This window comes from Centropristis striata, chromosome 12 (genome assembly GCF_030273125.1).
Source record: "Centropristis striata isolate RG_2023a ecotype Rhode Island chromosome 12, C.striata_1.0, whole genome shotgun sequence".
NCBI classification, from domain to species: domain Eukaryota; kingdom Metazoa; phylum Chordata; class Actinopteri; order Perciformes; family Serranidae; genus Centropristis; species Centropristis striata.
The window spans coordinates 5,533,684-5,550,081 of NC_081528.1; positions in this window are offsets into that span (position 1 = coordinate 5,533,684).

The following is a 16,398-nucleotide window of genomic DNA, read 5'->3' on the forward strand; positions in this document are numbered from 1 at the left end:
AAATGAACAAGAAATGGGTGGTCTAATATTTTTTGCAAGACTTATGGTGACCATTATAATGATTTTTTTTTTAGCTTAACCTTTATTATATATATTCATTATATAGAATACAATGCATCATATTGTCAACTAATTCTAGAAATCCACAGTGAGTAAATATAAATATGAAAATAAACAGATGAATACACATCAGTATTGTATGTTCAAATAATTGTCTTCTTGCCTTATACAGTATTTGTGCTGTTTGAATTAAAGATAATAGACACTAGTGATGTGCCAATGAAGCTTCATGAACCATTTTCTTTATTTTCTGAGCCCACTAGAAAAAACACACTCAATTACCAGCCAAGAGCGCCATCTAGTGAGGGTAAAAAAATAAAGCGAATGGTTCATGAGGCTTCACTGGCGCATCACTAATAGCCACCATCATGTCTATTACAGCCCTATATATTTACGATATATTCCATCTGGCTCTACTCTGTACAGTACAAACCGTACTAACCGTACAAACTGCCTGTTTTCAACAGTCATGTCAGATTCCACCAAGCACACTCTGAAATTTTAATCAGCCGTGGAAATAATGACAGGGCAGGCAGAAAAGAGAGAGAGAGCCCATTAAGTAAGATCAAGACAATGAAGGAGGCAGAGAGGATGATTAAAAAGGAGGAGAGGAGCGAGGATGGTTTACAGAGAAGAAAGGGAAGATGGAGAAAGGAGGAGAGGGATGCATCTTTATCTCTCTCAGACAGTGAGACACTCTTTTCTCCCCTCTACTCCTATATGTCACCTTTCTATTCTCTCTCTCTCTCTCTCTCGTCTCTTCCTCCACCTCTCTGCACACCTTCCCCACCTCATTTTCCTCCCTTTCCACCTTCTTCTTCCTCTTTCAACCCGTCTTTTCTTTGCCGTGTCTGTCACCCGGCACTATCTTTCCCATCTCTCCTCTTTTTTCTCAACCTCTCATCTCTATTCTTTAACCCCTCTTTCTGCTGTGTCACCCTCTCCCCTCTTATCTCTCTGTTTCCCCTGTCTTTCAACTTCTGTGCTCTCATTTTTATCACTCTGTTCTATCTTTTTCCACCTCTCTCTCTCTCTCTCTCTCTCTCTCTCTCTCTCTCTCTCTCTCTCTCTCTCTCTCTCTCTCTCTCTCTCTCTCTGTGTGTGTCATTGCTCCACCACTGCAGCCTGGCAATAGAAATGACTAATGGGAGATTATTGCTGATATCAAGACAAAGCAGAACACTGCTGAGCTTCTTCACCGTTACCTCTACACACACACACACACACACACACACACACACTTACCACCAGAGCAGCACAATTAAAGTCCTACACGCCCACGTAGTTCTGAAACAAACAGAATTTTCACTGGATGTCTGATTTTTCTAATAAAAATAAATCAACACTGTGGAACAAAAACAAATATTGTTTGTTCATGATTGTTTATAACTTTACTTTTTGTTCCCGACATTTACGTTTGCTTTGTAGACCAAAAATTAATAAAAATCCAATTAAACTAAAATTGGGGTTCCCATTGTGTGAAACACGATTATTCCCACATCTCTGAGTTCTTTTAGTCGTCCTTAGCAACAGGATAAATGTCTCTGTGAGGCGATTATTTTTTAGTTTGCTTCTATTTCTGTTTGATCCAAAAGTTGAAAGGAAACTATAGAGATGTCTGTAAACTTTATGTTCTATTCAGGCTCACTGCTGTATATATACAGAATTATAACTGCAACAATAGTGGAATGTGATATTTTATGCCACTGAACATTTTACTTTATTTTCAGAATCAGCATTTTAGTGACTTGTTGGTTTTGTTAATAGAAAAGGTAACGCAGTCGACATTACATTCCCTTAAAACCTAGATTCTAGGGACCAAATCAAGCTTCATGAACCATTTGTTGTATTTGTTGCCCACTAGATGGCTCTTGGTTCGAAGAAAAAGGCTCAATAAATGACAATTTAGCCCTTTGTGAAACAGAGAGCGCCACCTAGTGGGCTTAAAAAATAAAGAAAATGGTTCATGAAGCTTCATTTGTGCATCACTATGATTTTCAGTGCAAATATGAAGCACCTGTTTAAAACTTCACAATTAAATAAACATTATTTAATGGGATTTTCTTATTCATGGTTATCACTCTCAAATAACATGGTTTGACCAGCCTTCCCCAAGAGTTCCATCTTCGCTTTCACATAACGTAATGTTGCTCATTATCATATTACCGATGGCTCCTCAACCATCAATCTGCGTAAAAGAAATAACACGACTTTACACTTTCTAATTTCATGCAATGCATTATGCCAAAATCAATTTAGGCTACAAAACCACTAGATTGGAGAACCATATGGGGCTCAGTTGGTAGAGCGGGCTACCCACCGATCGGACGGTTGGTGGTTGGATCCCTGACCATGGCAGCCTACATGTGGAAGTATCCTTGAGCAAGATACTGAACCCCAAACTGTTCCCGATGCTGCGTTCATCGGTGTGTGAATGAATTCCCAATGGTGGCCGGTGGCAGCGCTTATGGTAGCCTCTGCCACCAGTATGAATGTGTGTGAATGGGTCAATGAGTGCAATCTGTAGTGTTAATCGCTTTGAGTGGTCGCAAAGTGACTAGAAAAGCGCTATATAAGTGCAGGTCCATTCACCATATGTATGCAAATTTAAATTTTGCTAATACTTATGGGATGGCCTTGGTGGTAAAGTCATTTTTATTCATGTTTCAGGATTGTTGAACTATATGAAAACAGGATTTTAATTATATGACCAATGTTTTGTTTGGGCTCCATTGTTCCTTCACTGTTTCCTGTAAATACAGAAATGTTCACACTAACAGCACCAAGAAAATAATGAAGCTTCAGATTGTTAATTAGCGATGCTCTTGGTGGTTTCGGCTGGAAACGTGTCCGCTGCAGCCTTTGAGTAGAAACTCACATGTACAGCAACAACAACCAATAATCCTCCTCCTCACCCTTCTCCCTCAGCACATAAAGACTCCTTACATTATAAAGGTGTTTTATTCTTATAATGGTATGCTGTGGCTGTACCATTCCTGGCAGACTTCATTTGCCGTCCTTGCAAATAAAACATCCTATCTGCATTTCAGATTCAGTTTGCATAAAGGATCCTAGATTACCTTTGCATCTGTATAGGATCTCCTCATTCTCCCTGACCCAACCACCACTGGGATGACAGCTCTTTTCCCACTGCAGATCATCTACAAATCAATCATTTATACAGCTCCGGAAATCTTTATAGCATGCTTTAGGTTTTCACGGCTATCATTAACATTTAAGTGCTACACAGATATTATTCAGTATATCTCGACCTGACAAGTGGCTTCAGATCAGCCTGTTTGCCGGAGAAGGAGGTTCAATATTTAGTCCAGGGATGGGCAACAACCTCACCTATATGACCTAATAATAATTTATTTTTTATTCTGACTTACTGGATCAACATTTTGAATCAAAAAGAAACCAACATAAATGTGATCTTGCGATTGTGTGTGATCCTGTCATCATCTCTGGTTTTTAGTCTAGTGGGACTCTATTTTATTTGTGTCTTGTGTGTTTAGCGCAAGACTTTTTGTCATTTTGTGTGTTTTTTTGTCATTTTGTTTCTTTTTTTTAGTAATTTTGTGTCTTTTTTTAGTCGTTTTGTGTCTTTTTTGGTCATTTTGTGTCTTTTATTTGTCATTTTGTGTCTTTTTTTGTGTCTTTTTTTGGCCATTTGGTGTCTTTTTTTTAGTAATTGTGTGTCTTTTTTTCAGTCATTTTGTGTCTTATTTTAGTCATTTTGTGTTTTTTTTCAGTCATTTTGTGTCTTGTTTTAGTCATTTTGTGTCTTTATTTGTCATTTTGTGTCTTTTTTTAGTCATTTTGTGTCTTTTTTAGTCCTTTAATCCAACATAAAATGTGATTTGGAATCTTTTTTCACTTTCAAAACACTATCATGCTCAATAAAGAATTTGAAATGTTGCAAATGTGAACAAAGGTTGCAAATATAACATATAAGAGGGTTACATCCAGTTATATAATATTCATGTTTGTCCTATACGCTTTCAATGTTTGGACACAAGGACAGAAACATGCTCACTGCTTGTCAGAGAAAATCTTTTCTGAACAACTCGAAAAGCCTGACAGCAAAGAAAGTGAGTATGTAACATAAATGTGCCTGACATCTTAGCAGAGAAAAGGTTTCAAGGACGAAGACATTCCTTTGACATAAAGTGTCTCAGAAACACAACTTATACACAAAGAATTAGACGATTTAGATGATTCAAAGGACAAGTATACTGCCCTAAAAAGTCTAACTGCAGTAACTACACTTTGGTGAAAATTGAGTTATAACTAAAAATGAACCCCATGATGTCTGTTTAGATTTCAATTTTGCTATATTTCAGAGGAATAATTATATAAAAACCACAAAATCAACTCAAATCCAAGCAGTAATTGCACTTACCACAGTCTGCTTTGGATATATATACTAATTTAAACATAAAAATAAGATAAAGTATACGTTTATTTTGAAAGGCAAATTATTATCTAGATAGTGATGAAGTAAAAAAGTGAGATAAAATTATATTAAGACTAAAGTATAACATTACTTCATAATATTTAGTCTAAAATACACAAATCTTTAAATAGAGTTGTTAAACACTTTTAAATACACTTCTAACAAAATTAATTTGAAAATGTTTATTCACTGAAAACAAAATATAAAAGCTGAAAGAAGACAACAACATTGCTGTTACTCCACTCTGTTTTTGCATTACTATTAGACCCTTTTACAGCAGGGGTCTCAAACTCAAATTACCTGGGGCCCGCTGGATGCAGTATCAAAATGACCAAAAAAAGACACAAAATGACCAAAAAAAGTAATTAAAGGGACCTTCCACACACAACACGGTAAAGTGCCATTCATATAAAACTCACATTAATCTTTCATATCAAGGTGAGGGCCACAAAATATCGTCAGGAGGGCCACAAGTTTGAGACCCATGGTTTACAGCAATGCAGTAACTACGTTTTTGGGGTCAAAGGTCATAAAATCATCATGATTTTTGAGAATAAAAATTACATCATCAATACATGTAGTATCATAAGTGTCATATCACTTATCTACATATAACCCATTTGGGTTAAAACTTTAAAGCAGTTTTTCTCAGTTTCACCCTTTGCGTAGTTACTGCAGTTAGACTTTCTTTACAAATATCATCAAAGTAAAATGTGCCAATATCTGGACTACTCTTGAGGACAGAGAATCCTTCCTGGCCAGCTGTAGTTCTCTTACTTTTGTGATAAAAAATATTGATCCGAACCTAATTTCTGATTCCGTTCTGTAAATAGTTTCCCAATAAATTAATAAATATAATAAATATAGCATTGGTGACCAACCTATATCAATTTCAGGCTTAAATAAGTAACCTTAGGCTAAGTCCTACTAATAGATACAGTGGGCTTCTTATCACAGTTGGGGGGGCGTGGTCAGCAGGGGGGAACATTTTCCACCAGCTTAGAAATGCTGGGAAAGACGATTATCCCCCATTATTAGCATGCATGCTAAGGGCATTGATGACTAAAAAGTAGTGATGTACCAATGAAGCCTCATGAACCATTTTCTGTATTTTTTGACCCCAAAAGATGGCGCTCTTGGCTTAAAAAAAAAGCTTAGCTATGGAAATTAAGTGTGTTTTCAGCCCTTTGTTGAACAGAAAGCGCTCTGAAAATAAAGTCAATGGTTCATGAGGCTTCATTGGCACATCACTACAAAAACGTCATGACAGTAGCAACTGGCATGACGGTTTAGAAGGAGACTATTTGTTGCAGATTGTCACAGGGCTAACATTAGCTAGCTGTCTCCTTCAGGGCCAGGGCCAGATGTTGTAGACATTTGGGGCCTAATAATAATAATGGATCTGGGGGCCCGCTCACCCAGGAGATGGGACCTGTCCCAACTCTAACCACAACGGTGCAATTTGACTCTAAATATTTTAGGAAGCCATTTTTCTTGGGGCCCTCTGCAGTCTGCAGGTTCAAACTGTGATTTGTCAACTATCCTTCTATTTCAGGGGTGGGCAATTAAATCACCCAAGGGGGCAACATGAGATAGTGTGAAGGTTGCAGAGGGCCGGACCAATACTCTCAGTTCTTCTCAATATTAATTCATTTGTTTCACTTTATAAAATGCAGTGAATTATCTGGGTTTGAGCTGCTAATGATATATGTGCAGTAGTGGAAAGTAAGTACTGTACTTGATTTGAATTTTGAGGTACTCGTACTTTATTTGAGTATTTCCGTTTTAAGTAACTTTATACTTCTACTTCACAACATTTAGAGGCAAATATTGTACTTTTCAGGTCGAGATTTAACATAAAAAACATGATAATTTCAGTAAGAAACGTTATTATACATTTTGAACTTAACAGTATATTAAATAGTTTAAATGAGCATTATCTTTACAAAATTAAAACACTGCTTACATAAATGAATCAATACAAATGATCTAATAATATATAAAACAATCTGAAGTGTTGTAGGGGAGAAATCTCACATTGTAGTATTAATGCTTTTACCTTCGTGAAGGATCTGAATACTTTAAAAAGGTATGCATGTAATACATGTTATGATAAGACTATAATAATGTGGAATACGTCAAATATAACAGTAAAACAATAGTAAAAACTCTAATCATTATCTCACTTTTTCCAATCAAGCTTTGTTAAAGTCTGTGAGTGAATATCGAGGCCATTACGGTAAGGGTCACGGCTTACAAATATTTAGGGATCACTATTGATCAGAAGCTGTCTTTTAAACCTCATATTGAAAGCCTTGTGACAAATCTGAAACTAAAATTAGGATTCTTTTTTAGAAACAAATCTTGTTTCTCCTATTGGTCAAGGACATATTTGATTTCTGCACCTTTATCATGGAACAATCTGCAAAATGAATGGAAATTGTCTGAGTTGATCACAATCGATTAATTTTAATCAATTCAAATCAAATCAAAGGATAAATAAATAATTTCTCTTTGTCAGTGTGACTGCTCCTTATAAGTCTCTACTTGAGGCTCATTCATTGATGTTGTGATGCTGTATTTGTATTTAATTGTTTATGTTAACTGTGTTTAAATGTTGTAACTTGTCACTTTTTATGTTGCTTTCTTGGCCAGGTCTCTCTTGGAAAAGCGATTTTTTAATCTCAAAGAGACTTTTACCTGGTTAAATAAAGGATTTGCACTTCACACTACATTTTAGATTTTTATTCTTTTATACAGACTAAAAAAATCATATTTTCTATATCTTTTTATGTCTTTCGTCATATCGTCAAGAATATCGTTATCGCAAAAATAGCCTGAAATATTGTGATAATCTTTTAGTCTACATATTTAATCTTTATAGATGTTTTACAACCATTCTCTCATTCATCTTAAGGCTATATAAGCCATTTGTTAATCATTAACAAATGCTTAAAATAGTGTTTAATGTTATGAGAGCAACTATAAACCAACTATAATAAATAGTTCATTAATAAACATTATTAATTATAATTGAAATGTTTGTTAATGGTTAAGTAGCTATTAACCTACATTAATAAACTATCTATTTACCATTTATAAATGATGATTTAACATTAATAAACTATCTTTTTACCAAGTGTTACCGAGAAAACAAACAACAAACATACATACATGGACTGGTGTACATACTGTAAATGAAGATTAAATATGGGGTCATTCTCAGCATCAATGTCATCCTCTTCCTATTTGCGGCTGGAGATAAAGTGAGAAAGAGGAGAAGAAGAAGAAGACACAGCGATTGGGAGTCCCATGGTGACTGGGCCTAATTGAAATGAATTCTGACTAAAGCAATGACTTTAATGACATTTTGAATCCAGGACTGGAGTAATGACACGGAAAGGCCCCGGAGGAGAACGGCGCTTTAAAAAGCCAGAGTGAGAGGGAGGGACGGAGGGAGAGGAGACATAAGGAGAGAAGAAGAAGAAGAAGAAGAAGAAGAAGAATGGAGAGAGAGACAGACAGAAAGGGAGAGGTTGTTGAGGTTAAGTTTGAAGAGAGGGTATTTATTAAGAGAGCCGGGGGAGACAGAAAGCCACAGAGAGAGACAGACAGATAGAGACAGAAGAGTTTTAAACTGAAGAGACTTTAAAAAGACGTCCGTGGAGAGAAGAGGTTCTATTTTTCCATTTCATCAGCCTGTCAAGCAGTTTCTTCTTTCCGCTCATTTCCCAGACTGCCAGACACTGTCGATAGGTCAACCTTCTGAAGTCAAACCAACTGAGGCCTCGCCACCATATAATATGGTAAAACTCCATTCTCTGATTAAATATTCATCACCTAATGACATATTTATGAGTCAAAAATCTAATATTGCTTGTCTTTGAAGGGCTAACATCACCATATTGTTGCTGGAAGAGCTGCATTTCAATGTACTTTGTGTTTACAAATTACATCTTTAATGTGAAAATGGAAAAGTTTCCATGGAGAAAAGGACTTTGTTCAAACTTTAAGTTGCTCTGTGGTATAAAACCAGATGATTTTGCCAAATGTGGAAGAATAAATATACAAGTACATCAAAAAATAATTGAATATCATGGAAAAAGTTCAATATTTTTTGTCAATTATTTCAGAAAGTGAAACTCGTATAATATATATAGATTCATTACACATAGAGTAAAACATTTCAAGCCTATATTTCTTGTAATTTTTTATGATTATGGCTTACAGATAATGAAAGCACAAAACTCAGTGTCTCAGAAAATGAGAATATTACATAAGATCAATAAAAAAAAGGATATTTAAAACTCAAATGTCAGGCTTCTGAAAAGTATCTTCATTTCTATACATCAATACTTGGTTGGGCTCCTTTTGAATCATGAATTACTGCATTAATATTTGGTGGCATGGAGGAGATCAGAGGCAACCTGGTCTCACAGGAATCCGTGGAATAGCCACAGAATCACTCAAATTTCCATGAAACTGACACGGATTTCGCTACAATGCAAGTTAATGACAGTCATATCCCGTGGCTATTCCAACATACAAAGTGATTATGTACATTAACTGAGTGAATATTTAGAAAATAAAACATATATTTCTCGCTAGAAATGTGATCAAAATCCATTTTTATGCAGAAACTAAGTCAAAATATTGATTTTTTTCACAAAAAATGAGAGAACTGTCCGCCATGTTTTTTGTTCTGATCGCCGGGACCTTGAAAGTCACGTGACTTGGAACAAACCAATAGGAAAAAAAAAAATCCATGGAATTCCGTGGCTATTCCACGGATTCCTGTGGTTCCAGGTTCCAACAGGACATGGTCCCAAACCACCACTGACTAAGGACTCACATATTGAACTTTTTCACAATCTAATTTGACTCGGATTTCATGATTTTTGTGTATTTTGGGGCTCAATATGTTGATAAAGTAGGTGAAATCGAAAAAAATAATTGTCAGATCATACAGGTCAAGAAAAAATGGATTGACATTTTTTTTATCTGGTACATGAAGGGTAAAATCAAAAGTATTCAGAAAAGGCCAAAATAGGCTCAGACCCCAGAGGGTTAACTCATAATACTGTAGTTTAAAATTGTACCATTCCACAGAGAAACATATTAATATTGCACAGTGGGATGAAATATACCTGATTGATTGGTGGTATTGATATTACACATTTTGAGTACATTATAGTGCAGTTACAGTCAGTGTTGGTGTGTGTGGTGTACTGGGAGCTGTGCAGTCTGAAGGAGCTGTGATATTTCGCTCCTTGACACACTTTGGGTGAAGCAGCCGCTTGCTGAAGGAGCTCTGCAGTGGTGTTAGAGTGTCCTGTGAGGGGTGGGGGTCATTATTCAACATGGACGACAGCTTCAACACTTACACTGCTGCATCTTGTGTTGGTAACATGAATAAACATAAATGTGATCCTGTAGTCAAGGTGGTGGGGCGCCAAAATGCAAAGAAAGAAAGAAAGCTTCTACGATGAATGTGCACTGCATTGACCAAAATGTGAGCAGGCATCAGAAGAAGTTGGAATAAAATATTTTTTACCTCATGAAATGATTGTGACACAGTGATTCATTGTTGACAGATAAAGTGAATATCTTCTCAAAACTTTATTAATCAATCTCTTCCAAACATCACAATGAAAATGAAGCCACAATTCACAGGATTGTGTCTAAAAAACACAAAATTATTCCGTATTACATTATTGGGAAATACACTTTATTACATTATCAGGTTTTATTACATTTTCAATGGACTCAAGTGCAGATTTTTATTACATTATTGGGAAATTATTACATCATCAGCTTCTACACGCCCCTAGAGTTTTACTGTAATTTCTACAAACTTTTTTTTTTTTTTTTTTTTTTACAGTGCACAGTGGTTTTATTTTTGATACAAAAACAGGACAAAATCAGAAATTGTTTAATAAAAAAATATTTTTTGTCATCCCTGTGGCATGTAGACATTGAAAGGCATGCTGCTGCAGGTACAGTGTCAGTTTGACTGTCAAAACATCATTTGAATGTGTATTTTTGCACCTGAAGCCCAGGTGATAAAAATAGGTGAGATCTCAAATCTCTAGATGAGTCACAGTTGACATGAGATGTCATATAAATGTAGGCAGGATAATAAAAGAAAAAAAAAAAAATCTACTGACTTTAGAACTTGATTCATTTGAAAGAAGGAAATCAATTAAAATATGTCTTTATTCTGTAGATCTGAGCCTCAGTTTCTGCTTGAAGTAAGCTAAATAAAAATAAAATATGGAGATGAAAAGAAAACAGAATTTCCCTTTGAATGAATGCTTTAAATGAGAATCTGTATTTACTGTCACCATTTTAACAACTGTATTAAATCTTAATGCCTATCAGCGAACATCACTATTTGTAGCCTGAATGATTTAAAACATGGGTCTCAAACTTGCGGCCTGCGGGCCAATTGTGGCCCTCGTGACGATATTTTGTGGTATGAAAGTTCAATGTGAGTTTTATATGAATGGCACTGTGTTGTGTGTGGAAGGTCCCTTTAATTACTTTTAAAAACCTTTGTGTCTTTTTTGGTAATTCTGTGTCTTTTTTGATAATTTTGTGTGTTTTTTAGTCATTTTGTGTATTTTTGGGTAATTTTGTGTGATTTTTAGTCATTTTGTGTGTATTTTTTTGTAATTTTGTGTCTTTTTTGGTAATTTTATGTCTTTTTGTAATAATTTTGTGTATTTTTAAGTAATTTCGTTTTTTCTGTCACTTTCTGTGGTGATTTTGTGTCTTTTTCAGGTCATTTTGTGTCTTTTTTTTTTTTTTTTTGCAATTTTGTGTCTTTTTTGGTCATTTTGATAGTGCCTCCAGCGGCCCCCAGGTAATTTGAGTTTGAGACCCCTGATTTAAAACAATTCAGCAGCACACAAAGACATCAGTTCACTCAGAACATAAATGAAACATTCATGAGACAGTGACTCTTTAAAAAAAAAACAGTAAAAGGTTGATAGAAGAATGTAAATGTGTCTCCCAGTGTGGAGCCCCCTCACAAATTAAAGCTGACAGTGTGCACTTTATCCTCATAATGATCATGTCATATCAAATTAAAGGTAATATGAGTTTGCAGCCAAAACATGAGACGCTGTTGCTGTTGAAATTTTATGCAAATTTACCACAGACATGCTGCGTGTTTACAATATAAGATACTACAATGTGAATCATAATGCAGTTACAGATTTTTTTTCATTTTTTTATTTGCTCCAAGAAAAGACAATTACAAATAACAGAAATGAAACAAGAATAATAAGTGCGGGAAAGGTTAAAAAAAAAAAACCTATATGGGCTTATAAGAAGCACCTCCCCAAGAAATAGTAAATCAACAACAACAAAAAAGAAAGGAATACAAGTGCCATTTTATAGCACACACACAAAAAAAGTCAGAAATAAAAACATCGAAGTGTGATAATTGTATTTCAGTGTATGAGCACGTATAATAATAATAATGATCCAATGACAACTAGAATGGAAAAGAAACTATTAGGAATCTTGATTTAACAGGTAAGCTTTTAGTCTGAACTTAAAATTATTGAGGGATGAAGATAATTTGTGTTATTAATAATTTCTGTAAATTAGAAGGATAACTGCTGGAAGTGCCAGTTCTACACAGGGGCCTACAGGGGTCAAATTAATAATAAAATGATCAATTATTTATAACGATGAACAATGGAACAATTCTAAACTTTTTTTGTTCAAACAATATCTCATTGTACACAAAAGGAACCCAGAATGTGTACATTGTATCATAGTTTAATTGTACAATAAAATATTGTGTGTGTGTGTGTGTGTATGTGTGTGTGTATATATATATATATATATATATATATATATATAGATCATTCTGACTGTACTGCACTTTCAAAATAAAAAAAGTGATTGTGCACAAAAATGAGAAATGTCATTGTCATACAAAAAAAAACTGTTATTGTTGGTCTCATTATTTAAATCAATGTATTTGTATCTTCCAAATATACTTAAATAAGATGTTTAAATAAGCTAAAATAAAGATTTTGAATGCTTGAATATCATCTTTGCCATTTTTTACTCTATACAATACAATAATTGAGATGTGGATAAATTATATTATATATTATATAATAGAGTATATTTAAAGCATTCTGAGATATGAAGCCACACATCTTTCTGATGATACCAATAGATTTCAATACTTTGTTATTATATTATATATAAGTTTAATATGCTCTGACCATGACAACCTCTCATCTATTAATAGAATAGATGAAAATCCTTTGCTGGACAACCCAACAGAAAGTCCTTCATGCAGTGTTGTGTGATATTTTGTGTGTTTGTGGTGTAAATGCAGATGAAGTCCTTGGCTAGTTGCCCACATTTGTTGCCAGTAGCTGTTTAATTCCTGGTTAATTGAAAACAGGATCTTCAGCTTAAATTAGTGGTTTGGATTTTGGGGTTTTGACATGAATTAAAGCATTTTTTAATGAATCTGGCTCCTAGGGCAAGTCTCATGAATTCATCATTAGTGTGTCGGCCTAGAAAACATTCACAAGCTCTGAACTTCCTTCATCTGAGGAGAAACTTGACTTTTATGTTGTGTTTTATGATTCTGAACAGTGTTTGATGGATTAGTTTGACAGGAATCAGTCCTCTATGTCATTGGTGTTGTATTTATACACTGTAAAAAGGTGTTTAGTCTAAAAACAAGATAAAAACACTAAATCTGAGGGAAATGATCTTGCTGCACGGACAGATAATTTACCTTGACAAGATTTCTTAAATTAAGATTATTAAATCTAGAAATAAGCATGTTGAACACTTAAAATAAGAAATTAACTCTTAAAACAAGGTAAATTATCTAACACTACTACATCTAAAGTTTTTTTTTATCTTGGTAAGTTTGGTAAGTTTGTTTTAAGAGTTAATTTCTTTTTTTAAGTGTACAATAGGGCTGGGCGATATGGACTAAAAGTCATATCCCGATATATTTAGGCTGAATATTAATATACGATATATATCCTGATATTTTTATTGCAAGTGAGAGTCAAATATGACATGTCACAAGTAGTTTTATTGAAACCGTTTATTTAAGTGAACATAAATACTGTATAATCAAAGCAATTTAAATAAATAAAAAATCTTAAATAAAAATAGCCTATGAGATTGAATTGGCCAATATTTTTTTCTGAAATAAATATTTATATGAGAAAAGAATAACAAATATTACAAAAAAACTAAATATGACAAACCCTGGTAAAATTAGAAAATTAGAAATAAACATGTTGAACACTTAAAATAAGAAAATAACTCTTAAAACAAGATAAATTATCCAACACTTCTAAATCGAAAGTTTTTTTGTTTTTTTTATCTTGGTATGAAACAAATAATTTGCAGGTCACTCTGCTCGGGCCAGTTCATCATTTTAAAGATTTAATAATCTTAATTTAAGAAACCTTGTCAAGTGAAATTATCTGTCCATGCAGCAACATCATTTCCTTCAGATTTAGTGTTTTTATCTTTTTACACCTTTTTTTGCAGTGTAATATAGGGTTTGAATGTACAAATACAGTCATGGAAGAAAAATATTAGACCCTTGTTTTCTTCAGGTTCTTGTTCATTTTAATGCCTCGTACAACTAAAGGTACATTTGTTTGGACAAATATAATCATAACAACAAATATAGTTCATAAGAGTTTAATTTAAGAGCTGATATCTAGACATTTAACATGGTTTTCTGAAAATGGTTTTGGTTATTATCAAGAAAACCATGGGAAATGTCTAATTTCCAAACAAATGTACCTTTAGTTGTACCAGGCGTTAAAATGAACAAGAAATTGAATAAAACAAGGGTCTAATAATGTTTTCCATGACTGTATAGACATGGCTCACAACTCTGCCTTTTTATTATTAAACTTTTTATTTGAAGAAAAACAAAACAGCATACACATGTTGCTCTACATCTTGTAAACATGTCAAGTCTTTTCATCAAAACATAAAAAGAAAGAAATGGTTTTAAAAAATAAAAATGAACATCATAATATGAATAAAATCAAAATCACATCCTTGCAAAAGCATTTAAACTCTATCACAATACTCTTACAAAGACATACTTATACCTAAATTGATAGGCAACTTGAAAATCAGAAAAAAATAAAATAAAGATAATAATGACAATTCGGAAATCATAATAACAGCCTTAATAATAGTGAGTTTATCTGCCCCATGTAAACCTTCCTTCATCCATGTTTTCTTCTGCAAACAGAACATTATCATGGGGTGATAACATTGATGACAAGGCAACATCAACTCAAATGATAATACTAGTAAATTAAATAACTCTGCCTTTTTATTTTCAGTCAGCAGTATTATGAAAAACACCACAATTAAAAAAAAGAGAAAAAAGAATAGAACATTTTAAAAATAACCACAAAACACAATGTCTATTTTACACTCAGTACACAGTTACAGTTTTGATTTATTAAATTCTGCCGTCATGGTGATGTACTGTTTCTATCCATGCATGGTGCTCGTGAAACAGATCATCAGGAAAATAAAAGTTTATGGGGAAAAAAACAGGCTGAACCAACAACAAAGAAAAAAAGCCATAAAGAAAAACAATAATATTTCATTTCATTTCATAGCAGCTTTCTGCTGACACCAGTCCGTCTCTAAACATTAATAAACTATGTATTTAACATTCTAAATGGCTGATATACAGTTTATGAATGATGATTAAACATTAATAAACTATCTGTTTACCATTTATAAATGATGGCTATTGTTAAGTGTTACCTTAAACTCTTATGAGCTATTTATGTTGCTATCTTTATATTTGTCCAAACAAATGTACCTTAAAATGCACAAGAAATTGAATAAAACAAGGGTGGTTGAATCATTTTTTTCCATAGATATGGCTCATAACTCTGACTTTTTATTTTCAATCAGCAGTATTATGAAAAACACCACAATTGAAAAGAGAAGAAAAGAAGAAAAGAACATTTTCAAAATAACCCAACAACAAAAGTTTATGGGGAAAAAAACAGACTGAACCAACAACAGAGAAAAAAAACCATAAAGAAAAACAATAAAATTTCATTTGATTTCATAGTATCTTCCTGCTGACACCAGTCCGTCTCTAAACATCCACCTGTGATTATCCTCCAGGTCAGAACACGTCATTTTATACAGAGAGGTCAATTTTCAAGAAATTCTCTCTAATCAAACATTAATAAGATCGGGTTCACTGAGTCTCAGCTCCCAGCTCTGATCCAATTTATCTAATATTAGATTCATTTATCTAATCTAATATCTAATTTATTTCTAAGACTGTTAAGGGACCACAGCGTGCTGAAATACTCACAACAGGTGAAAATAACACATTTATTCTGCAGGAGAAAACGGATCAAGTGTTCTTATTATGGCGTGTTAGGGCCAATTATGAAAAATAATAATAATAATACAGACAGGGAAGGGGGGTAACATTTTGAGAAAATAGTCGCAAATTTATGAGATTAAAGTTGCAAATCTGTGAGAAAAAAAAGTCACAGATTTACAAGATTAAAAGTGGCAAATCTGTGAGAAAAAAGTTGCAGATTTATGAGAAAAAAGTCTTAAAAATAGGCTAGTGTTTTGTTTTTCAAGGCGCTACATCACCACATTTCATTTCATTCGTTTCTACCCACAGGGTGTCTCCCTCTTTTCTATACAAAACGCTATTTTTCAGACTTTTTTTCTCATAAATCTTAAAAAATGACAGTAGCACTGCCCCCACTTTAGGACCGCCATTGAGCACTTAAAACATAATTGGTCAATAATACTTAAATCAAGTTCTATTGGCTATGGATTCTTACGAAGACATATTAGGG